The following is a 25,679-nucleotide window of genomic DNA, read 5'->3' as shown; positions in this document are numbered from 1 at the left end:
GATCATCAGACTTCACGTTAGACAGGTAATTATCCTACCCTCACCATGTATGATTCAGGTTCGAAAGTTTTAAAATCCAAGTGTTAACTGTTTGCCATTTCTAGTTCTTTATTAGTGTATCTTGTTACATTAGTACCTCTTGCACTTTACCAGCAAGTTCACTATGAGCAGCAAGTTGCTCTACCGTCAAGGATGAATGATTAAGTGAGCTACATTCCCAATAAGATCCCTCATACGTAAGGGTATGATACGATAAATAAGCAAATGGCTGTGAAGTTCTTTCAACACGCATTGCGTGGAAGCAAGTATTTAAGGATCAAAGTGCCCCATTTTTAATGCCGGTGGCTTTGTACATCTTTCAACACTCCTAAGATTTTTCACAAAGGTGTAATTTATGGACATTTTGATGCTAAATTCAATCCCGCATAAAAAAATGTACTTCACCTGTCAATCACAAAGGAGACCGGCAGTGGCGTAGAATTAGCATTTCGGGTGGGGAGACGCCAAATCCAGAGGAAGGCTACGCCCTTTTTTGCCTAATAATTTACTTATGGGATTATTCGATATAAGTATTGTGTATTTGAAAGTACAATTTCATTGTGTTTTGTTGCCTGAAGTCAGCCGGCTTCCGATAAAACATAATCCATGCATGTTTAAAAGCTAGCAAATGAGATACCTCATTATGCAACAAAGGTTTGGAAGACTGGTATTTTATAGCTTTTTTTAATTAGGTTGTTCAACTCAGAATACCATACGCCATTCGGAGTCTTTTGCCCAAAACGTACTACACGTGTAGCAAAAGTATATTTTGTTTCTTTCAGCAGGTTAGCCAAGGTTATAACATTTCGGCATGGCGCAAGTCATTAAAAAACCTACCAGAATCATAAGCGCTTCTAGAACAATAGTAGACGCATTATTATTGTGGATGATCTAACTATTGAACAATTTGGTTTGCTTTACTTCGCTTTTCTGTCACTAATCGCGAAGATGATTATTATAAATGATGATATTGATGAAGTTGAAGGGACACTCACAAAGTATACCCATACTAACCACTCCGCCACAGAGGTCGGCGGATGATCCACCTATCGTACACTCTATTGACGTAAGAGTGCCAATTAGTAATTCAGACTACTGTGTGGCATACATCACGATGCGTCAAAAAAAACAACCTGATAAACATTTTAAAATAAATTCGTCCAGAGATCATTCGATATTAAGAGTTTTGCAACGAACGCTAACATTTCCATTGACAAAATATAAAGGACGCCCGACCCTGTGGCCGAGTGGTAGTCGACCTCCGTGGCGAAGTGGTTAGCAGAGCGCGCTACAACGCCAGGGGTTCCGGGTTCGAGTCCTGGGTAAGGCATGGGTATTTGTGATTGTCTGTCCTGAAAAAGTCCTGAAACAGAAATGTGAATGAAATGATATGAGTGAATGTGATGGGGGAAGCTTCCGCTTAGGGGGCTTTCCTTTAAAAAAAAAAAAAAAAAAAAAAAAGTGGTTAGCACATCGCGCTGCGACGCCAAGGGCTCCGGGTTCGAATCCCGGTCGGGCTTGGTTGTTTGTGATTGTCCATTCATCAATTTCATCACTCATCCCCATCTTCGCAAATTAGCCAAGAGGCACAAAACGCGAAGTAAAATAAACTAAATCAAATCAAATCAAAATATAAAGGATTTAGATATTAACGAACAAATAAACTTTCTTAATGATACATTAGTTTTGCGGGTTAAATGGTAGAGCAGCCACAGGCTAAACTTCGCCCATGAATAAATAATATCTGTTTCTAACCTTTCATACCACGAGGACTGAAAACTCGGACGAAAACTGTTTTTTTTGTTGTTTTTTTAGTTTTTAAAGCACATCGCTGTTTGTGCGATAAATTACACAAAGAAGTTATATATTGGAGTTTGGTAAAGTTACGCGAGTCATATTGCGTATTGTAGCAACACTATGAGCGCGAAGAACGGGGTAGGTTTGTCGTCTGCATCGGAAGGCAGGAAGGGTCACATGAGCCTTAGAACCAATCAAGTTGTTCCGTACGCCGGCGTACGAGAGAGCATTTCGTGCGTGCTTTTAGATCCAAGCTTTCCCTCCAGGCAGGCACAGTCCTGTACGCCAAACCTATCCGGCTTCCGGCCAGCAAAGACATTAGAAAAATGCTATAACGACAGCTGTTTAGTGGAGCGTTGTAGGCGTACCGAGATAAATAACTATTATAATGCCATACAGCTCAAACACATACAGGGTGTTTCTGTGACCGTGTTACAGACTTGCAGGGACAATGGAAGAGATCAAACGCAACAAAATGAGATAGGGAACCCTGGTCCGGAAATGCCCCAGTCAAAAGTTACAAGAAAAGCCTTCGAAGGGCAGGCAACCACGCACAACGCGGAGGGGAACCATAAAAGAAACGGAAAAGAATCCACCGCACATGCTCTGGAGTCCGTATCTTTTACCGCCATGATTAACTTGACCAGTGTACACTGTGTTTCTGAGAGACATCCTCCCCGAGTTATTGGAACACGTCCCACTTCTCGTTCGTCAACGCATGTGGTTTCAGCATGATGGGGGCCCCAGCCCACTTCGTAGCTGGTGCTCGTGATATTCTGACGCAGACCTTCCCACAGCGGTGGATAGGAGAGGCGGACCTGTTGCTTGGTCTGCCCGTTCACCTGATCTACCCGCAATTGATTTTTTTGTGAGGTCATGTCAAAAGTGTTGTCTACGAGACACCTGTGAAGAACTCTTTGCAAGAATCCTTGCAGCCTGTGATCCGAACGACTCCTGGGATATTAGAGCGGATGCGACAGAGCTTATTGCGACGCTGTCATGCCTGTATCGAGGCAGGGGGGGTCACTTTGAACAACTACTGTAATGATGGCTGCAGTTACTACTCATTAAAGCCACTACAGGGATTCTTCTGTGTTTGTTTTTCACTTCCCCAGACATATTTTATGGTTGCCTGCCCTTCTATGGTTTTGGCTTGTAACTTTTGAATGGGGCACTTCCATACCAGGGTTCTCTATCTCATTTTGTTGCGTTTGTTCGCTTCCATCATCCCTGCAAGTCTGTAACATGGTAACAGAAACACCCTGTATAATTAGTAATGTTTTACTTTTTTTTACAGCACTCATGAATTTTTTACCCACTATAAATCAGGTTGGCGTTCAATAACGCTACGCCACTGGAGACCAGAAGAAGAAAAAAGCAGCAGATACACAGAAAGGAGGAAGATAGAGAGGAAGAGGGGAAGAGGTGATAACGTGCATAGTGGAAATTGGAGCATCGGCCAGTGTGGAGGAAACCGAGCAACGCCCACCAAAGCACTCATTTCAGGAGGTTAGTGATGAGGCTATCGACCCAGCTGTGTCCTACTTAACGCCATTCTCACCTTCGCGTTTTCAACAATACGAACGACGTTCATAACTTAGGCGTTGGTACAGTCACGGGCACTTCTGGGTTGTAACGATTCATGAAAGTCAAGGGTATAGTTTCAACCCAGAAGTGTCCGTGACTGTACGTATCTGCAGCATTTGAACTTGCTTGGACGATTGCTCAAAATGCTGTCAACTTTCCTCGTAATCCGGTACACAAGCGACAAGATTAATGTTCATGACATAAGTAAAATGGCCAAACCTCCCGTATATGTCACTTCTTTTTGGTAATCCGTTCCGATTTTTTTTGGAACGTAAAACGAGATGTCAAAATGTTCCTCTTTGTGACAATCACTTATCGGCATAGAATTACTACGTAACGCCAAAAATATTTGAAGAATGGAAGCTGGAAAATACATAGCGATTGTTGGGTAGAAATCATTTCACATTTCAACATGCAATGCTTCCCTAGATCTTGCTGCATCAGCTGTGGCCAACAATGTGCCATATTCCAATTTCCTTAAGATATTGGAGTCTCATCTCTCTTTACCTGGAACTAATGCCCGCCCCCCTCCCCTGAAGGAACGTTTTCGAACATGAATTGTGTGTAGAAGAAGATATTCCATTCCATTCATAGACAAAATATTAATGAATTACTTCAAATATGTTTATTAACATTCAAAAATGTTTATGATATGCATTCATTCAGTGCTGTCTTGTGACTAATTGTTACGTGTATTAAGTCCTTAAACGTATCCATCAAACATAACGGCTCATATTCCCCAACAGTGGGGATAATTAGGGTTTTGCAAACTTTTGTTTGTGCATTTTTAGTTCCTTTACAGAAACAGATTCTTACTCTTGTGTACGTACTACCAAATACAGTGCAAATACTAATCTTTATCTAGCAACATGAAACTTATTTTTATTTCAATAACTCTTAATTATTAGTAGTTTTGCCTTAAGGTCGTCACATTACCCCCACTTCCAATATGACTGTTATATTTCAGGAGGATATAAAATCATCACTGCGTGTGTGATCTTTGATGCCAGGGTTGCTTGCATCTCCTGAGAGGAAATCAAATAACGTACATTTCAAGTGAAATTATCGAAAATGACTGTAACATAGTATTATCTTAACGAGATTCACTAATCCTACAACAAGCTCATACAGAACTACTTGTGTGGTGTCGCCAGTGGAAAGTGGAAAGAGAAGCAGCTGGAACAAGTAAACAAATACACATACCCAGGAACAATCATAACGTCAGATGGAAGAATGGATGAAGAAGTGAATAATAGGGTACAAAAGGCAAACCAAGTGTACTATCAACTCAACAACACTTTAATTGGTAAACACGAAATAAGTGAACAAACGAAGATGATGATTTACAAGACAATCTACATTCCCACATTGCTGTATGGAACAGAGAGCTTAACATTATTACCAAAACAGAATAGCAGATTTCAAGCAGCAGAGATGAGATACCTACGGAAAGCAGTAGGAAAGACTAGAAGAGATATGATTAGAAATATCACAATTAGAGACCAGTTACAATAAAAACCACTATTGGAAACAATAGAGAGAAAGGTACTGCAATGGGTTGGACATGTTACATGTTGGCGGCAGACCAGACCAGAAGGCAAGAGGGGAAGAGGACGACCAAGAGTTCAATGGGAAGAGTATGTGGAAAAGATAGGAAAGAAGAAAGGGAAAAGAATGCCGGAAGTCCGAAAACTAGCCTTGGACCGAAAAGTGTACAGCAAGTGGAAGATGGAACCCGACGCTTAATGGCAGAAGGGGATGTTGTAACGACCCTGCTTGGTCGCCATTTAATTATTATTAGACATTGCGTGGTCGCTATATTCTTTTTAATCGGATGAAAGAGTTAAGCGGAATGTCCCTGCGAGGCGTACGCTTTTAGTTTAAATGTATTCTCTATATCTACGTTTACTAGCTTCACTCATTATTAGACCCTGCGTGGTCGCTATATTCTTTTTAATGTTATCATTTATTGTCATTTACATTGTTCAACGTGTTGTTTACAATAGCAGAGTCCTGCGAGGCTCATTATTAATTGTATTGTCTGAATGCACACAGTTTTAGTTTATATTGTCACGTGCATCTAGTGATTTTCCCACTAGTGATTTCTCAATGTCAAAACCTTGATATTCCTCAGTACGAAGTTTGCAATATGTAAAAAAATGAGTTAGCAACGCGTACTTGTAGTTAAAATTTTCACCACCCATGCGCCACCGCGACTATAAAACCCAGCGCAGGGAGACCGGAGCTCAGTTGGCTCCCGGATGTCAACTGGCAAACATCCTGGGAAAAACCGGCCATCCAGCCAGAAGCCTAGCAGCCATCCCAGAAGGAAGGAAGGAAGAAAGAAGAAGAAGAGCCTAGCAGCAACCTAACTACCCGGTCTAGGTGCCAGGTTCTACCTGCCTGGCTTGTCTAGGAGCACCTAGACCACCTTCCTAACCTGTCGCCCTTGTACAGGAGACACCGGTCGGCTTGCCGATTCCTAGCTAACGCCGGGGGTGTCGCGGCATCCTTTAATCCTTTACCCAGCGCCCGCTTGTCGGAGGTGCTACGGCCAGTTCCCAGCTTTCTCTTACAGGGGAGCCCGTGACGTCGGCCGCGAACAGCGCCCTAAATAAAATTAGGTCCCTATACTCCCCCTGGCGCCTCACTGCGAGGAATAAATTGAATGGTCCCTGCCCCCCTTTGAGTCCAGAAGTGATGAATGCACGTGTATGGTAAATGTAAATGCACTTAAGTGATAAAGGTTAAAGACTAGTGTGTTAACAGACTTTCTTACGATAAGTTTATAATAAACACACATATGTATATATAACGTTATATAAAGCTGTTGTTCACCTTTTACCCAGCAAGCCCTGAGATATCTAGAATCTGTGTTCAACGACTGGTAAGAAGTTAGCATTTATGGGTAGACTTTTGCCGTCCTCCTAATTGAAGTGTTTAGAGTGTGGTAATCTTGTGTATAGGTGGGACGGACGTTGCAAGAGTTTTTGGCGCCATAACGTGGGGCTAGATATAACAGTGCAGTTAAGTGAAGCCAACCGAACCGTGCATTAAGAGGATTGTCCAGTGAAAGTGAAAGTGTGGACTGTATTAAACATGGACCAAGAATTTACTGGTATGATCCTGAGAAGTAGAGGGAGGAAGACCATGGATTCAGAGTCTGGATATGGTTGCTGTGAAGGACTGGGAGAAGAGGCAGCACATTTCCAGTGTTGCCAGTGCCAGCGCCAAATTCACTGGAGCTGTGATGGAAAAGATGTGTCTACTTTCCCCGCTGTAGGAGTTAAATGCCAGACGTGTGAATCTGCTCCGCAGACTCAAGTAGCGGAGACCGCAATACAAGAACCAAGTCCGCTGACCAATCCTCCATTAGACCATTGGTTATTGGAATGGGTGACGAAAGATAGGGAAGACAGAAAGAAGGAGAGACTTGAAGAAGAAATACGCCGAGAGACTTGAAGACGAAGAGCGCAGAAAGAAAGAGAAACAGGAGGAAGAGAAAGTGCGCAAAAGAGAGGCAGTTCAGGCTGAAAAGCTGAGAAAAAAGGAACTGATAGAACTTAGATCCCTAATAGAGTTTCATGAAGAGAAAAGGGAGCTTGAGAAACGAGAGATTGAAGAGAAAAGGGAGCTTGAGAAACGAGAAATTGAAGAGAAGAGAGAGCTAGAAAGAAGAGAAATCGAGGAGAAAAGAGAAAAGGACTTTGAAACTCTCCGAGCTTTAATTGAGAGCCTAGAGGAAATAAGAAAGAAAGAAAAAGAGGAAGAAGAAGCCAAAAGACAAAGTGAAAAAGAGGAAGAAGAAGCCAAAAGACAAAGAGAAAAAGAGGAAGAAGAAGCCAAAAGACGAAGAGAAAAAGAGGAAGAAGAAGAGAAGCGTAGGAATGAACTGCAAGCCCTCTTTGCCCAGCGGAGAACTGATATAGAAGGTCTTCAGGCCGGAGTAGAAAGTATCCAAATTACTTCTCAGCAGATATAGTAGAGGTTGAGGAAAGATTAAAAGAGGCTCTTCAGGAAAAACTAGAACCATTATCTCAGTGGCGCGGACAAGTAGAAATTACAGTGGAATCCATTGAGAAAGCTGTCCAAAACGTGGGTGACAAAACCGAATCCATCGAGAAAGTCGTGCAGGAACAGAAGGGACTGATGGAGTCAATAACCTCAACTCTGCGGAAGGACGTAGAGCAGGCAGGTGAAGAGAAGGTGAATTCTCTTAGGGTAGAGACAAGGAAGCTTGACGTATCTCTACGAACAGAAATGCAAGATCAGACAGGCACATTTGTCCAGAGGGTAAGCGAACTTCAGGTTCAGTTCCAAAGATTGAATGTTCAGCCAGAACCCACTTCAGACGTTCATTCCAGCCCTTTTACTCCGGATAGAGATCTGAATCCGGATGCTACTCCTTATGAGCCGCCCAGGTTAGCTGAGAAACCTCTATTCGCTGCCAACAGAATGAAGGCTGATGGAAGAAAGGCTTCGATACGATGATACTTCAGATGGATCGCCACCTAGAAGAAGGCCAGATTTTAAGATGCCTAGAATGGCGGATATCGCCCACATTCCTAAATTTAATTCAGCTCAGTCAGCTGAAAAATATCTTCGGGAGCTCAACGTCAGCTTTGAACTTATGCAGGTACCCGAACATTATAGGCTAAAGTTGCTTCCTAGAGTCTTCACTGATAAAGCTGAATACTGGCTTGCAGGAAATATTGATAGTTTCGTGAATTATGCTGATTTTTGCGCCAGGTTCAAAGAAGAATTCGCTTCTGAGAAGGCTAGACAACGGCAGCTAACAGCTGTGACAAACTGGAGATATTCCAGACTTGTCCACGAAAGTATGGAGAGCTTTGTCTGGAGCGTTTATGCGGCCTATAGAAACCTGAGTGATAACTTTAATGAGGGAGAAGTACTTAATTTGATCATCGGACAACTTCCTTATAGAATGCGAAACCTTTGTTTAGCACATGCGCCCAGAACGGTAGATGACCTAACTCATTTCCTGAAGGATTTTGAAATCTATGATGAGCCAGATGCATGGAGGAATAAAGATGAACCGAAGGGAAAAGAACAGAATCCCTCAAGGAACTATAAAATCCGGAACATAGAAACGAGGTCAGAAGGTAATTATCAGCGCCCTCAACGTTTCACTCATGAAAGAGGAGGCAGGCGTGATTTTAGAAGAAACTCTTTCCGACCTTATCCAAACCAAAGACGTAGATCTCCTGAACCTAGAAGGGTTCGTGCGGGTAGAAGTAGCCCTAGTCCTCCGAGACGACTATTTACGGGTGAGCAGAATGAGATTCGCGGACCTCCAACTCCTAGACAAAACATTACATCGGAGCAGGAGGAGACCGTAGAAACAGCGCGGGAGTTTCATCAAAATCAAAGGTCCCAGTCTAGCCAGACAAACTAGTACCTTGTCTAAATGCTTCGTTCCTGTTTAGGCAAGGGACTTCCATGGAGCGGCCCAAATTAATAGATAAAGATGTCCAAGAGTTACTAGTAAATTTCCAGCTAACAGAAACTGAAGAGACCATTTTACAAAAGGAATTGAAGTCTGCAAGGGAATCTAAAATTAGATACAGATCTCCAGTGGTGCAAGCTAAATTAATGGACTTTACAGTAACCTGTGTGACTGATACTGGCAGTGAGTGCTCGATCCTTAATTATTCAATCTGGACTAATTTATTAGATAAGATACCTGGCATACAGATCCAGAAAGTTCCAGAGGTGCGATTGGTAGATTTCTCTGGAAGTCATAAGAAGCGTGTATGTGGAAGCAGGCGTGTGGAATTAGAAATTGGTGGTTTAAATTTCAGTACCGAGGTTTTCATCTTAAAAGGATTTGGAACTGATCTTCTGTTAGGAATGCCTTTCTTGAAACAGCACGAGGCTGAAATCAACTTCAGGAAAAATATGGTAACGTTATCGTTCGGAAAAACTTCTGAGCAGAGAGAGGGGAATCCTTTAAATATTGATATAGTGCGGTATATCCAAAGAATCCAAGATGAAGAAGTGGATTGGATGTATAAACCCACTGACTTCAGAGAGAAGGTCGAGACGATAAATATTTTACTCGATTCCCAGAAACAGGAGTTATTCAGTGTGCTGCTGCAGTATCTAGAGGTATTCTCAGAGAAACCAGGAACCATGGAAAGTGCTGAATGTGAGATCGTACTGAAAAGTTCTGAACCAGTTTACCGCCACCCATACCCAGTACCGCTTTCCAAAAGAAAAGCTTTGGAAAAGGAATTAGATCTCTGGAAAGCATGGGATATCATCCAACCTTCTGTGTCTCCGTATCTGAACCCATTATTAGTGGTCGATAAGCCTGACGGAAGTGTACGGCCTTGTCTGGATTTTCGTCAACTCAATGCAATCATGGTGGTCCCTAAGAGCTCCGTTCCACCAATTGACGAATCTTTACAACGATTCCGAGGATCACGATACTTCACTAGTTTGGATCTGGCCTCAGGTTACTTGCAGATTCCCCTAAGAGCAGAGTGAAGAAAATATACAGCCTTTTCCTACAAAGGTCGTCAATATGAATTCCTAAAAATGCCCTATGGCTTATCGAATGCAGTTTCTACTTTTGTATCTGTTATGCACCGTGTGTTTGAACCTGAGACTGAAAGTTATTTAACGGTGTATATTGATGATCTCCTTATTTTTGATTCGGATTTTCCAACTCATTTAACACACATAGAAGAAGTTCTTCGCAGACTGGAAGAAGTCGGTCTCAAGGTGAAATTAAGAAAATGTAATTTTGTGAAAGGAGAACTAGTGTATCTCGGACATTTAATCTCTGGTGATCAGATCAAGGTAGATCCAAAGAAGAATGAAGCCATTCTAAGGTTCCCTCGCCCTACTAGTAAAAGGGACGTTAGAAAGTTTTTAGGACTAGCAAACTGGAGAAGAAAATTCATAAAGAACTTCTCTGTGAAGACAGAACCTCTGGGACAGCTGCTTTCCAAAACTACCAAATGGAATTGGAGTCCAGCTCAAGAAGAAGCTTTTTCTCAGTTAAAAGAAGAATTAGTAAGTACTCCAGCGTTAGTGCAGCCGGATCTAGATAAAGAGTTCTGTATTCAGAGCGATGCCTCAACTAAAGGTTTAGGGTGCATCCTATTTCAAGAGCAAGGAGAAGATAAAGCTGTTGTTCAGTATGCTAGTCGAAAATTAAAGAACAATGAAAAGCATTATTCAATTCATGAGCTTGAATGTTTGGCCATTTTATTTGGAGTGAATAAGTTTGAAATTTATTTGAAGGGTAGACATTTCAAGATTTATGCTGACCACCGTGGATTAGTATGGCTACAAAACTCTAAGAACTGGAATTGCCGTCTTACTAGATGGTCCCTCAGATTGCAGTCCTACTCTTTCGAGATTATTTACATCCAAGGAAAAGAAAACTTAGTACCTGACGTGCTTAGTAGATATCCAGCGGAAGATGAAGATGTGGAACCAGAAACCAGAAATTTCCATGTGAACTACATCTGGCAGGAGCGAGATGAAATAGAGGAGGTGGAAAGTTGGATAGAAGCTCAAGAAGCTGATGACTTTTGCTGGCCTGTCATCAAAATCCTAGAACAAAAGGAAGAGCAAGATTCGCCTGCAGAAACAAAAGTTAAGAAGTTGTACCAAAGGTATGGTAATCTTTTGTTTAGGAAGAGTTCTGAAGATGAAGTAACGTGGAAGTTGTGTGTTCCAGAAAAGTTCAAGGAGAAAGTTAAGAAAGAAAATCACGACGAGCAGGGACATTTCGGCCTAGCCAAAACCTTAAACCGAATTAAGACTCGTTATTTTTGGCCAAAATTGAAGGCAGATGTAGTTAAGCATGTTAGAGATTGCCTCACGTGTGCTAAGACTAAGATGGATAAACTAGGAATCCTTAAGGACAAGCTGCACATAAATCAGAAGGATCCTCACCAGCTGCTGTCCATAGATTTAATTGGAAAGTTACCTTCATCTCAGGGGTACCAATACATATTGTCCCTGGTAGACGTTGGTACAAAGTTTGTCTCAGTTTATCCCTTACGGCGAGGGACTGCAAGAGAGATAATAAATATAATGGAGAGAGGATACTTTTCCCACTTTCCAAAAGTTAAGGCCATATTGTCAGACAGGGGTACCAGTTTACTTCAGAAGTATGGAAAGACTACCTTGACCAGAAAGGCATAAGATATTTCTTCACGACCGTCTACCACCCAAGCAGTAATACAATCGAAAGGATCAATCAAGAAATTGTAAGGTTACTCAGATTGTTCTGCCATCGTGAACATCAAAGTTGGTCTAAATTTTTAACTGAAATCTGTTGGCTACTCAATAAATCGGTATCTGAAGCCACTGGCTACGCTCCTTCAGAATTATTCTTCAACAGACCCGTTCCTAACGAAGTCCTTGATCATTTCAACTGGCCTATCAACGAAGTAGACCCGCAAATCTCCAACTGGAACCAAAAGCTATTTCTAGCCAAGTCCAAAGAGCGCACTAGAAATATGAAACGAAAATTTAAGACTAAAGGCCATGCGCTCGAGCTGCACGAAGACGACTTGGTTCTTGTTCGAAATCATAAGCTTAGTTCGAGGAAGAATAGAACAATAGCTAAGCTCTTCGAAGTGTATATTCGACCTTATTTAGCCACTGATCTTCGGAAAAACACAACAATGTTAGTTCACCCCAGGACCAGGCAACCCGTCGACCGAGTCAACTTCAACAACCTTCGCCTCTACAGGTGTTCATCGGAGCGAAGAAGAGAAGTGGTAGGGGAAGAAGATGACCTAGTGACTAATGTGTAGAAGAAACAGACTCTTATTACCGTCATATTTTCTATTGAATTTTAAATTAATGTTTCATGAAAATTTTTCATTAATTGTAAGATTTAAATTTCTTCAAAATTTTCGCCCGAGGAAGGGGCATATGTAACGACCCTGCTTGGTCGCCATTTAATTATTATTAGACATTGCGTGGTCGCTATATTCTTTTTAATCGGATGAAAGAGTTAAGCGGAATGTCCCTGCGAGGCGTACGCTTTTAGTTTAAATGTATTCTCTATCTCTACGTTTACTAGCTTCACTCATTATTAGACCCTGCGTGGTCGCTATATTCTTTTTAATGTTATCATTTATTGTCATTTACATTGTTCAACGTGTTGTTTACAATAGCAGAGTCCTGCGAGGCTCATTATTAATTGTATTGTCTGAATGCACACAGTTTTAGTTTATATTGTCACGTGCATCTAGTGATTTTCCCACTAGTGATTTCTCAATGTCAAAACCTTGATATTCCTCAGTACGAAGTTTGCAATATGTAAAAAAATGAGTTAGCAACGCGTACTTGTAGTTAAAATTTTCACCACCCATGCGCCACCGCGACTATAAAACCCAGCGCAGGGAGACCGGAGCTCAGTTGGCTCCCGGATGTCAACTGGCAAACATCCTGGGAAAAACCGGCCATCCAGCCAGAAGCCTAGCAGCCATCCCAGAAGGAAGGAAGGAAGGAAGGAGGAAGAAAGAAGAAGAAGAGCCTAGCAGCAACCTAACTACCCGGTCTAGGTGCCAGGTTCTACCTGCCTGGCTTATCTAGGAGCACCTAGACCATCTTCCTAACCTGTCGCCCTTGTACAGGAGACACCGGTCGGCTTGCCGATTCCTAGCTAACGCCGGGGGTGTCGCGGCATCCTTTAATCCTTTACCCAGCGCCCGCTTGTCGGAGGTGCCGGCTGGCTACGGCCAGTTCCCAGCTGTGGTTGGTGGTACCGCGCACATACTACCTTCTCTTACAGGGGAGTCCGTGACGTCAGCAGCGAACAGCGCCCTAAATAAAATTAGGTCCCTATACTCCCCCTGGCGCCTCACTGCGAGGAAAAAATTGAATGGTCCCTGCCCCCCTTTGAGTCCAGAAGTGATGAATGCACGTGTATGGTAAATGTAAATGCACTTAAGTGATAAAGGTTAAAGACTAGTGTGTTAACAGACTTTCTTACGATAAGTTTATAATAAACACAAACACACACACACACACACACATATATATATACATATATATATATATATATATATATACATATATATATATATATATATATATATATATATATATATATATATATATATATATCAGCGGCGTATACTCTGGGTCAGCTAGGTAATCGGAGATGACCCGACTATAATTTTTTAAAAAAGTTGTTTTTTATTTCTTCCAAATATTCTTCCGAACCAATCTTTGATTCGCATATTTCTTTACTTCGAGCGCGCGAATGTTTTTCAAACGTTTGCCGCTGAATGTCCGAGAGGCTTTCAGCCACTTTCTCTTTCCTAGAATTCCCATCCTTCCTGCATTTGAAATTCTTTTTTTAAAGTTCTCTGCCAAACAACTTACGTACGCCACCAATATGACATGTGACGAATACTTCAATTTGCAATTTGACGAATGGCTTAATTGTAACGATGAGGATAACACTGATGAGACAAAGAAAATACATATTCAAACTTTACCCAAACCCTCTGCTTCGTAGTTTACTACACCAACGACTATCTTTTGCATTTATTCAAAAGGTATGCCTAAGGGCGGTAACGCCAACAACAAACAGTCTAATAGAAAATGTTTCATCCCACTTTGCGTTTTATCCTTGCAAGGGACCGCAACTCCAAAAGACATTCAACTTTCATTACTTTTCCCCCACCCCTACATCACAGTCAATGTACAACCTAAAATGCTTATCCATATTTTTGAAATCTTTAGAGCTGCATAAACAAAAATCATAAAAGTTTCTAAATAGGTCCGCTTATCTAAGTATTCAAAAGAAATTTTGGTTAAGCTAATTAATTTCAATGAGCACATAATACCATAAACGCAGTTCCAATTTGTTATTCTTGTTTCATTTCCAAATTTACGCTACATTTAATGAGGCAAACTGGTTCCCTTTCTGAGCCACTGTCTTCAAATAGATGTGGCAACAAATAAATTTTGCAACGACGTGTTGAATACCATACGTGAATATCCTCCAAAGTTCCGTTTCTGGACTTTCTCTCCTTTTCCTTTGTAACGAGCAACCCCTTGCTGTGCGCGTCACGCGTCAATGCACCAAACCTGAAGTCTTCCCTGGGAATGACATTACAAGTCGAAGCAATGTTTTATTTCTGGTACACGATTATATTCCTCTGATAAACGCTGTGATTAAAATTTCTAACTAGCTTTGAAAGCTTTTTCTTGAACAAACTGTACAAAAGTTAATTGTCCTCGTCCGTGGCCGTGCGGTCTAAGGCGCTGTGCTTTGGCCTCCGACGGCATGGGTTCGAGTCCGCCTGGGTTCAGTCTCTGGGTTCTCGGCCTGTGCATAGGACCGGTGGCAACCCACCATCGTGAGGAAATTGGCGAGCTACGAGTGAGTAGTGTAACCCGGTCACGGATATCTCCTATAACGGCTGGAGGTTCGACGTGCTGACCCCACGTCACCCCATTACTGGTTGAAGATCTCCACACCTCTAGGTAGGATTGTGGGATGGAGCCTGGCAGCCGGGAGATAGGCCAAGGCCCTTCGAGGGCTGTAGAGCCACGGGTATTATTATTATAGAAGTTAATAACAAAATTTAATGACTATAAGCATCTCAGTCAAGTTACTGTTGCGCTGGAAATTCATTTATCAAGTGGATCGAGAAGAAAATTCTCTCCAAGGAGGATATAATAATAATAATAATAGTAATGATAATACATTTGGAATAAAATTGGTTTATTTCAATTAGTTTATAATAATAATAATCATAAGCATGATAATTATTATTGTTATTAATATTACTGTTTAAATTTTATTGTTGGCCTGACCACCCCTATAAAGAATTCTGCTTCCTTGTAATCCACGCGCACGTCACCTACTAAATCAAGAGATTATTATTATTATTGGTTTGGATATATACGTGGATCTTTTCATAAGCCAACTAATTGACCGTCAAGCATTCGGTAGCAAAATCCTTGAGTCTACTATTCAACGTGCTCGGTCACGGCTAACTTATTACATTTATTTCAGACAGTTTGCATTATACTGGCACGTAAGATTTCTCAAAATATGGCCAACTGAAGTTAATCAATGCCATTGAACATAGGATTACTTTTACAAAAATTAATAAAAGTGCAACATGAATTTAGGTTACAAACTGAGACGAGAGTCGTGAATGAAGGAACCTTTCGTTCTTCGCCAGACGTCGCTGTAAGCAGACTCGTTCTCGTTGCTCTTTCTTTCCCGAAGGAAAAGCATCGGTCTCGTTTAGATTATCTCAATAATAAATATATAAGAAATGTTCAAAGACATTTAGTAATATAACTTAAAAACGAAAGTTTTAGAAAATTAAACATCTTTAAATAAAAAGTAAATCAAGTTGCATATTATAGAAATTTTGATTATAACGAACTCAAAAAATAATTTACACTACGATTTACCAAATCCTTGAACAATACAAGGCTTTCGGACAGTATAAGTCTCGATTATACAGACGGCTGTCACTCTCGGTCTTGTCTTCATTTTAAATTGTGCTCGGTTTCAGCCAAAGTGGCACAAAAGCGAAGTAAAATAAAGCAAATCAATCAATCAAAATAATCATAATACGTAATAATAAATTTTATACCAACGGCCGATCTTCCTTTAAAAAAATCTGGTTTTCTATTGTTCTAGTCAACAGTCGAAGGCAATCGATATATGTAATACCTCGAATGACGTGTTTGCCTGCCAGTGAGAAGGAAAAGAAAACAGCATTATTCCTGCTTACCACTATCTAAGATACAGTTTTATTAGTAGTACAAGACCCTGCATTCAACGACTAGTTAAAAAAAATGAAGTTACTTATTGTATTTTGGATGATACGTCCTTCATATCTTCACATTCACGCTTGTTTATTAACTATCTGGATTATTTTTAAAAAATGTTATTTTTCGCAAGTTCTCGTGTCCATTGGCAATATGTACAAATACAGGAAAATAATTTATCTTATGGAAATGGCTATTTCAACAGTCACTCACCCAGGCTCGAACCTGGACACCAAGTGACAAGAGCGTTGCACCACAGCTCTGCACCCTGTCCGTGGGGGTCCCCTTATTGAGAAGAACTTATTGCTTACAAATCCCGCAGGAAGAGTACATTATCTTTGGTAACGACCACCATATAAGTTATATTTTCTGGAGTTCTTTGTTCCAATCAGTATATTAGGACACTACAGTAAATGCAAAGACAATATTTTCAACAATAAGACATTAAATACTCATTTATTATTATAAAATTTTAATTACAGATTATTGTAACGAACTGATAATAACCAGCATTACACAATAAACGCAGTTTGAAGTTTTCTTTATATAAAAGCGTCAAAAAACATTCTCATGTTCACATTAGTTTTTTAGGGGGTAAAAATCTAGATTTTTGGTCAACTAATCATGTGTATTAGAAAGTATCAATGTCAACTATTAACTAATAAGTTCTGGGGAAATTTGAAGTTGTTTGTTGCGGAACCTGAATCAACTGCCCTTATCCTCCCACCCCCCTACTATAGGGCTGTTCCTGGATGAGAATTACAATATTATATTCTACATTAATATTATTATGAAGTACTTATCTCTGTGAAGGAAAGCCGGTCTCCATGGCGGAGTGGGTAGCGCAGCGAATCCAGGTCTGGGGATGTGTTTTCTTTGCGAGTGTCCCTTCATGAATTTAATCATATCATCAATTCATCCTCATCTTCGCGATTAGCCAAAAGTGACACAAAAGCGAAATAAAATAAACCAGCTCAATCAATTTGTGGAGGAGAGAAATTCTGTCCTTTATTTTCTTAGGACTTTGGTATCCACAGAGCGCTTTCAAATTGCCACAAACCAGTGGCGGATCCAGAAGTTACAGCTGGGAGGGGCGAATTTCATTCGAATGCCTCACCTCACCGAACCTCAATTCTAACATACACTACACTGCTATATATAAACAATATATTATACTGTAAACAGGAACGAAGCTGATTTTGTGTTCTAGAAGATAGAGAATTCCTTTGCAAAAATAGAGGTCGAGGACTGGAATAGGTGGTTATTATTGTATCAGAATGCCTCTTGACCTCCTATTGCCACAATGTAATCTGAATGAGCAGATATGAGAAATATAGTGAATATTCACAGAACACGAAAGCCTATTCCCTCAAGGGGTCTCAGTTCGATTTCATTTTGAAGCATATTGCACAGTGATTCAATACAAATTTAAACTGTAGTGTCAGTTTCGATTAGCTTATCTTGATCATAAGGTTGATTTATTTTATAAATATTATCGAGCCTTTTAAATTTGGGGATAAAAGTCGGAACATTTGAGTCTCAAAAATATCAGGTATAATATCATATCCAAGAACTGGCAGTTGGGAATGGAGATCGCTCCCATCGCCCCCCCAGTGGATCCGCCTGCCACAAAAGTTGTCTAAACCACCCCCACCCCCAAAGATCGTTGCTTTGTTTAAAGGACATTCACTTTTAGTGTCTTTTGTTGCAAGTCACGCGTCGTATACGGCGCGCTTTTCGTGTGGACCAATCGAAGGTCGTCTGGGACAAGCAGGCCCAGAATAGCCTTGCCGTTGACATTGTGTGAGGTCGTCTGTGCCGTGGGCCAGAATAGTTTGTCTGCTGAGTGGGTATTTGAAAGTGAAGATAAGAAAGCAGGATTCGAAGGTAAGTAAGTTCAATAACGTTTTCAATATTTTTACACTGTAAGTTTTCTTTATATATGCTCAGATTGTCCTATCCTAAATGCTTAGACCAAAATGTGTTTCACATTTCGAAATAATGACAGTACACGGTGAGAGGGCACTGTTTAGCATGCAGTGTGAGCCCTTTCAATAGTTCTCGTCCGAAGATTGGCATTCGTGATGGTTTGATTTGATTTGATTGATTCGTTTTATTTTACCTCGCGGTTTGTGCCTCTTGGCTAATTTTGAGAATATGGGGATGAGTGATGAAATTGATAAATGGACATTTACAAACAACCATGCCCAAGCGGGATTCGAACCCGGGACACCTGGCGTCGCAGCTCGACGTGCTAAGACATTTAAATAACTAGCGAAATCACAAATATTACTCTTTATTACTTTGCTCCTCAGGTCGCCTAACTTGAAGATTTTAACAAATGTGAAAATTTTGGGGGTCCTTGTCCCCGCCAATTTACGCCTATGGTTGCGGAGACAGAAATCATGGTTTAAGTTCGTTTCCGTCCTTCCCACTCCCATTTTTGGAGAGAAATAACTGGAAAACTATAACGATAAAAAATAAAATTTCAAGTGCACAAACGAAATTCTATCCAAGAAGTTGCTTGATTTTTTCTTCCTCCACGATGGGGAGCTTTTAGTTGTTTAGTTTAGTTATTTCAATGGTACAAACGTAATGATTTTGTCCTTCATTTTAAAGTTGGGGGCGAGGGAACTTCAAATATTAATTTAATTTACTCTCAAATCGTTACGGTACAATCGAAAAAATGCGCTGGGATAAAACTGTACGGGCTACCCCCCAAGTTCAATTTGTGAATACTCGAACTCTGTAATGTTGCAAACGAAAGTAAATGCTATACAATCCGGTACAAACGAAAGATAATCTTACTTTAAACAGAATATGTGGATGTTTGGGGGAACAACGTTACAAAGGTTGACCCTACTACAATTATCACTGCTACTAGGATTCTCTATCATCTTTATTTCTTTCTCCGTTTTCATATGTTTCAATTTTTCTCTGCTCTCTTGGTTCCTCTGTTTCCATTTCCGTTATTCTTCTTTACCTTTTGTCTCTTTCTTTCTACGCTTCCTTCTCTCTTTCCCATTTCCTTCTATTTATGTTCTCTGTCATTCGCTGTCAATGTATCTTCGGTCTCTTTCACCCTCTCTCTTTGTGTTCTTCTGTTCTTGTGTGATTCTCGCTGCGCTGTAAGCAATCCCAATTTTTAACTGTTGGCTATTTGTGTTAGGAGGAGATGGGCCAAAAATATTTCGTTGTGGGCTAGAGCCCCCTTTGGTGTCGACTATTCTGACTGCGACTGGCACCTTCGTTTGGTGTGTGATGTTCCTAAAGTTGTAAAGTAACTTGTTGCGCATAATTCATAATCTTTCGTTATTGCCTGTCGGAACGTACCCCAGAGGGATTTGTAATTGATTTTTAAGTAAAGAGGCCAAAATAATGCAGTGGGATACTGTGGGACGTAAAGTTAATTTGCATGGGAAATATTATTTACAAAACAGGCTTCTGTAAGAGTTTATAAGATTTGTAAGCTGCTGCTTAAACTCCATTCATTCGTTGTAGTCGATTGCATGTAATTCACAATTTTTTAAAGGAAAAAAGACACATTGTAAACAAGGGCGTGAAAGTTAAATATACCTTGACATTAATTTTCGGGAGCAATGATCGCCTTCCCACATTCAGACGCTGATATTCGTGAGGTTTTCTGTAGTGTGCGTCCATAGTATCTTCTAATTTTCGGTCCTTGGGGGATTCTAAACATTAACAATTTAAGTTAAGAAAACTTACAATTTCAAGCAGCAGCTAGAATTTCTTTTAGAGTGTTGTCTTAGATTTCTTTTACACATAAATATGGTTGTGTAACATAAAATTTTAAGTATTATTTTAATTTTCAACTCCTTTTCAGGAATGTGCCATGCATAGAGAGGAGTGAATACGGATAATACCCACAAACACACTCGCCTTAGTTCCAATCTACACTGAACATTTCGCCACTCATCACCGATAGCAGTTTTTCAAGGATCCTGCATGGGTTGGGTTTACACAGATATGCAATGTAAGTAGAGTAGTTCAAATCTAATTTTGTTCTCTTTTCAAGGGAATTTATTATTCATTATTTTCATAAGTTTTAAGCTGTAGGAACTTGAAATGAAGAGGTCTCTTAGGAAGTAAGCTTATATGTTGAGGTGGGAGGACCAGTGGCGACCACTATATGTACCCAGGTGTAGCGCACGCTAGAGGTGGTCAGCTAGTATTGAACATTTAGTCATCATAGTGAGTGTGAAAAGAAAATTAAAGTGTCAAAAGTACATGCATACATAAATACATGTATCAAGGAGTCCGACGTTCCATACTCGGTAGTGGTTCAGATTTCACTTTGAACTTTAGGTGCAGCCCCGATTAGCCTTTCTGTGCATAAAGTGAACTTAAAAACAAATTCAAACAACAAATCTGGAAATAGGAAAGGGTGGGTGGGTGTCTCATAGCTTCGGTTATTTCTGTTTCAAAGGGAGTGTTCGCCACTGGGAAGGACAGTACTAATAGTTATACACAGTGTAGGCTGGAGTGTAAAACTTTGTTGTGACTGTCTTAAGAAGTATTTGGAAATTGATATGGCATACTAATTACACAATGTGTACAGCGAGATGTTAAAATATTACCAGGCAAGTTGTTCATAATTTTCAATATTTTTTGACGTCCCACGTGTATTTAAGGAATTGAACTGCATTGAACTTCTCCGGGAAATATTTATGCATCTCACTCTTTACATACCTTTCCTAATATCTTTGTTACACAATTAATTTCATGGAGGATTAGTGAAAAAAAATGGTTGACTAGACCACACAGCAAATATACTTCTGTGTCAGCATCTTTAAGTTCTGAGAATCGATTGCTGCTTGTGTACAATTTAGTGTTCTTGTGGATGTGGGATGAAGTAAGTGATTCATACATTTTATTTGTTTTCTCTTTTCAACTTGCAAAGTGAGGGTCTGTGATGCTACATTTATTGGCTATCAGTTACCCTGTAAAAGCCTACATACAAATTTTGTCTTTGGAAATTAAATTCATTTTGAGATGTTATGTAGAAGAAAACACACAGATAAAGAAATTAATTCTTATTTGAAAAGTATCTAAACTTTCATCATTCTGGGTTTCTTTCATTCAATCTTCCACTGTATGTATAGACATTCCTTAGGAGAATTTAAATTGCTGGGGGGATCCAAATGATGCTAACTTTGCATGATAATTAACTTTTATATGTTAAATCCACTTGAACGCTTCAAATAGTCTTCCATCTATTAAGAAATATAGTTGTACAATAAACTGTTGTATTGAAGAAGTTAAATTTTTGCTACTTTCAAGATTAATCTAATTTAAATTTATTCCTTATTTCAGACATTGAATGCTGTTTAACTAAAATAACCACATCTGATGTTTGAAGATGATCCTGATTTTGTAAATGGAAATGTAAGTAAATAAATCAATTAACCTGTATGTAATCTGAAAATGTCAGAATCACATAAATAGAACTAGGAACGTAAAATATAATGCTGCGTGTGCGAACCATACATACACACCTTTCATTTTGTAATTAAGAATCTTTGGATATGCATTTCCAAAATGCACCTTAGCATAAATATACAAATTATAATCTTTATGTATTTCTTTCTATACTTTCTAAACTTTCAATAGAACTTTATTTCTGCTACTTGAAAACAGAATCATATCCATGCTTTTATTTTTGGAGAGTTGAACTTTCATGTAGCTATGTCTTGTTTCTATAGAAAATATTTAAAATTGTCAAGGGTATGTGTCTCTTGTCTGCTGGGTGAAGGGATGGAATGAGGCATCCACTCACTTCTCCTTCTGGCACTGTGCCTGTTACATGCTAGTATAATGTACAGAATAAATAAAATCTTTTTGCCTTTTCACTACATGATGTTTACACATACACTTTGACAGGACAGAACTACAGGGTGCGAAATCATTGAAAACTGGTGGGGGAAGAAAGTTCTTAATTTACATTCCCCCTCCGCCACATGTGTGTATTATTAAAAGTAAATTAATTTGTTACTTTTATACATATCAGATATTGTAAAGCAGCCAACTAATTACTTTAGTAACTTGGTTAAAGATGTTATAAATTATGAAATAGTTGAAGTGCTTTTATTATGTGTAAGTTTTTGTTTTGTTTCTGCTTTATGTTAATATAAATCAATTAGATTTCATAGTTATAATTTTCTTGCATTCTTGTTTTACTTTAATTGTGCGTATTGGTGTTGATTTGTTAATGATTTATTGAGAGAGAAAGCATTCAATACTCACAACTACACTAATTTGTGTGTGTTTTCGATATTATTGTTAGTACAGTATATTTGAAATTAAAAGTAATTGCTTATCTTTCGTTTGTTATAACAAAAAATCTTCCCCCCGGAAATTTTTGGTGGGGGGATTTTTAAGGCCAAGATTGTTGGTGGTGGGAAATCCCCCTGTCCCCCCAGGATTTCGCACCCTGCAGAACTAACAGAAACAAAAGAAAGCTAAAGCTAAACACTCAAAAATTAGTAAAAAAAATATTTTTCACACCAACATTGAATGGTACTGTTTGAGCTCTTAGGCGACACCAGAAAGGTGTTTGTGTGTGTGTATTGGGGGGCAATCCATTGACTTAACTTAATAGTAGAACAAATATTAACAATAAGAATCATGGTTATGATAATAATTTTACAGTAATAACTATTATAACAAAAAAATAAAATTATATTATTATTATTACTATTATTAAATCCTTTGGGAGAACTACTAGATGAATGAATATCAAGTACAACTTTTCCTTATTACTATATTTTTTTTTTTTTTTTACATTTTACACAGTTAGTGTACTGAAATGCACAGTTATTCTGTTTTATCTTTAAGTTTTAACTTTTCAATAAAAGCTTTCTAAACATTATTTATGTTATAACAACTTCTGCTTTTTGTGACTTGAAATGGCCGATGGCAATTCCAGGGGGTGGGGTCAACGGATATGTTCCACCTCCATCTCCCGACACCGATGTTTCAGCACAAAATATTATCCTAAAGTAATTTCTTACTTTTGAAGATAGTGTGCCATTTCCAGTTATATGCTGTGGCGTGCCCAGTAGTCAGCCCTCATTTCGCTATTTTTTCCTGCCTGTTTATAGCCCCATCATCACCCTCCTTGTACAGGCCCTTGCTTATGAAATAAAAGCATGCATGTTTATATTACCTTTGCATAATAGGGTGACATACTCTTAGTCCCTCCACCTGTTCATTCAATCAGTGGCGCACGCAAGGGGGGTTACTGGGTTTAACCCTCCCCGAGCTTTAAATATTATGGGAAATGCTGTGTAAAATAAATTGCCAATTTAGTGCTACTGCATTCAATGTAGAAACTGATCAGCTTGAGGGCCTCCCCGATGGTGCAGTGGTAGGTCGTTGCCTTGTAATCAAGGGGTCCTGGGTTCGATACCCTGTGGAGGCACATAGTGGTTCGGATCCCACTTTGAACCGCAGGTCCAGTCTCGATTAGCCATATTGTGCATAAAGTGGACTTAAAACACCAAGTCAATCTTTCAATTGAGCAGCTTGACTGATTGATTTTGTTTATTTTTCTTCGCATTTCTGCCACTTTTGGGCTAATTGCGAACATGAGGATGAGTGATGATATGATGGAATGGATGAATGGCAGTGGCGTACGCAAGGGGGGGGTTAACGGGTTTAAACCCCCCCCTTGAGCTCTTGAAATATTATGGAAAATGCTGTAGAAAAAATTAAAAATGGCTAATTTATCACAGTCAAAGATCTGCGACAGTAATAATAATAATAATAATAATAATAATAATAATAATAATAATAATTTGGATTATTATTCCCATGCAGCATGAAGAAAAACACAACATTCCAAACACAATCTAAGCGGCCGCAAAGTTCAATTTTGCAATTTTCTTTTGCAAAAAGTCGCGCAGTGACTCTTGCGAGAATTGTGAAAATTCCTTGCTTCATCCTTATTGCAAACGTTCTTCCCGGTACTGATTTCACATCCCCTTGTGAACTCTCAAGTGATGCTGAGTCTACATCCACATCATTAAATAATGTCGAAGAAGTCTTTTGTGAATCACCTAGAAGGGATAAATGTGTTGGAATGTCTATAAACTTACTTTACAACGAAAACATAGACTCAGTGGAATTTAGCAACATGTATTCTCGCGCTTCATCATCACCCTGGGTAAGTTCCATAGGTAAAGGTAATGTAAATTCCCCCGTGTATATAGCACCGTGCCATGCAGTCACACATAGTGGTGTGGTGGGCCCCAAAGATTCTTGATCTCGAACTATTTTGCAGGTGATGTGATCAGCACCATGCTCCGGCAGCCTTCATCCCCCAAGGTTGCTCTCAGATACCCATAGGCTGGGTGCGGAGACAAGGCTGGATAAATTCCAACCAATTCCGGGAATCGAACCCGGATATCCCACGAAGTTGTCAGACTAGACCAGCGCGGCTCCTTGAATGAGTTTCATATTTCGATTATTTCAATAAATTTAATATATTTGCTTGTTTTTATGGATTTTCTTCACACTTAAAATGTCTCACTTATCATATACAAATAACCGTTGACTAGACAATTATTTTGAAACAAAAGAATTGTAATTTTGTTCTATTTCTTTCATAAATAGCAGCTGCATTAGTAGTAATTAAACTAATTAATTAATTATAAGAATTATTAATTAATTTAGTATTATTATTAATTAATTAAAGTATAATAAAACAATGGTAATGTGAATTTGTAGAAAGTTTTCGAGATAACACCCCCCTTGATGAAATCCTGCCTACGCTACTGATGAATGGACACTCACAAAGAACACCTGTGCTCAGGCTGGGATTCGAACTCGACACCCCAGGCGTTTTAGCATGCTTTCGTAACCATTCATCCATGAAGGCTGGCTACTCAAGCTTGAATCACTTTGTATGCACACATCACTAGTATACTTTTCAGGGAAGTATTAAGACTCATAAATGTTATAAGTACATTCTAAACTATCACACTCTGACCTAAATGCATTCTTGGTTATATTCTTATTTACTCTTACATTTTTTCTCCTTTCAGATCATGGACGCCTTTCCATACAGACATTTTAAAGGAATACAGCATGCAAATTTTTAGCAATGAAGTAAAATTCCTCTTTTTTGGATAAAATTGTGAGAACTATGTTGAATTATTGCAAGATGAAATGTACGAATATTGTAAATAAAGTTGAATTTTTTGCTAACTGGTAACTTTATTTCTTCAACCTAATCTTTGGGGCGAAAAAAATTAAGCTCTGTATTTGAAATAGAGTGGTTAAAAATTATGTATATGAACATTTATAACTTCTACTAAATTTGCTCTGCCTTCTTAAGAATGTACATTTTCGTTTCTAATTAATTTATTAAAGTACTGAAATAGGTTCTAAAAGCACCAAAAATCACTCTCATTGTAATGATTGTGGCATTGAAC

At 39.3% G+C, this 25,679-nt stretch overlaps 1 long non-coding RNA gene across 1 annotated transcript; it reads left to right on the top strand.

The window, feature by feature from the left end:
• The first annotated feature begins 18,032 nt into the window (after positions 1–18,032).
• Positions 18,033–25,363, top strand: LOC145983868 (uncharacterized). The gene is made up of 4 exons (XR_014441269.1): positions 18,033–18,111; positions 20,069–20,218; positions 21,559–21,630; positions 25,290–25,363. It is a non-coding gene; the product is annotated as an uncharacterized LOC145983868 (long non-coding RNA).
• Positions 25,364–25,679: the final 316 nt, after the last annotated feature.

Source organism: Lepisma saccharinum, chromosome 1 (assembly GCF_977018435.1).
Source record: "Lepisma saccharinum chromosome 1, izLepSacc3.1, whole genome shotgun sequence".
NCBI classification, from domain to species: Eukaryota; Metazoa; Arthropoda; class Insecta; order Zygentoma; family Lepismatidae; genus Lepisma; species Lepisma saccharinum.
The sequence above is the reverse complement of the archived record's forward strand: the minus strand, read 5'-3'. Positions and strand labels throughout refer to the sequence as shown.